This window comes from Arachis ipaensis, chromosome B09, assembly GCF_000816755.2.
Source record: "Arachis ipaensis cultivar K30076 chromosome B09, Araip1.1, whole genome shotgun sequence".
Classification (NCBI taxonomy): Eukaryota; Viridiplantae; Streptophyta; class Magnoliopsida; order Fabales; family Fabaceae; genus Arachis; species Arachis ipaensis.
Window position 1 is genome coordinate 13963011 of NC_029793.2, and position 956 is coordinate 13963966.

Here is a 956-nt window from a genome sequence, read left to right on the forward strand (position 1 = left end):
CGTTCTTATAACCTTCAGGAGAAGAATGAACAATGAATTAGCCATGCGCATTCATTCTTATAACTTTTGGACGTTATTAGGATAGAGATGAAAGTAACAAATATGAAAGTTGTACCCAAAAAGAAAATAATATGAATAAGACAGCAGCTAGCAGATTTAGTTGAGTATGAACACGAAGCACAAATTAAAGTTACCACACTTTATAGCTAGAAGAGTCTATATTTAATTTTCTCCTCTATCATTTTCACAGCATGCACAAGCCTCCATCGATACAACGAATACTTCTTATTTGATGATAGCTTAACCAAAGTTGAGAGAGACTACTGCCTGATAGCTTATTCAAATTCCATTCATCCTTTTTTTTTTTAATTTTTTAGCTTTAATTTTATACAGAAAATACTAAGATAGCAAATCAAATTGGATTATACACCTTCATATGAATGGAAATAAAGAACCAGTAGTTGCTTGATTTAGCGGCGGTTCATAGTCAAAGCACTGCTAAATCAAATACGGTTTATATATCTCTTGGTGCAACAACCGTCACTAAAATATCAATGATTTGGCAACAAATATGTTTTTTTGCCTTGCCAACCGCTACTAAACTGTCATTTAGCAGCAGTTTTGACTAAACTGCTGCTAAATAAAATTGATTCCACAACCCATGAAATTTTCACCACTGCTTTCATTAATTTAGTAGTGATTTTCAAAAATTGGCTTTCAGAAACCGCAATTATCTGTCGAAATTGATGTAGTAAACCGTATCCTTCTAGTAAGAAACGATATCTAGTTGGTCTAAAGTTCCACGAAATCTATTGTAGGCATAAGTTCAAGTATTAGTAGAAGATTTACTTGTCAATAATACGTAATCTAGATATCATTTTTGGAATAATAATAATAATAATAATAATAATAATAATAATAATAATAATAATAATAATAATAAAAGATACAAAAAT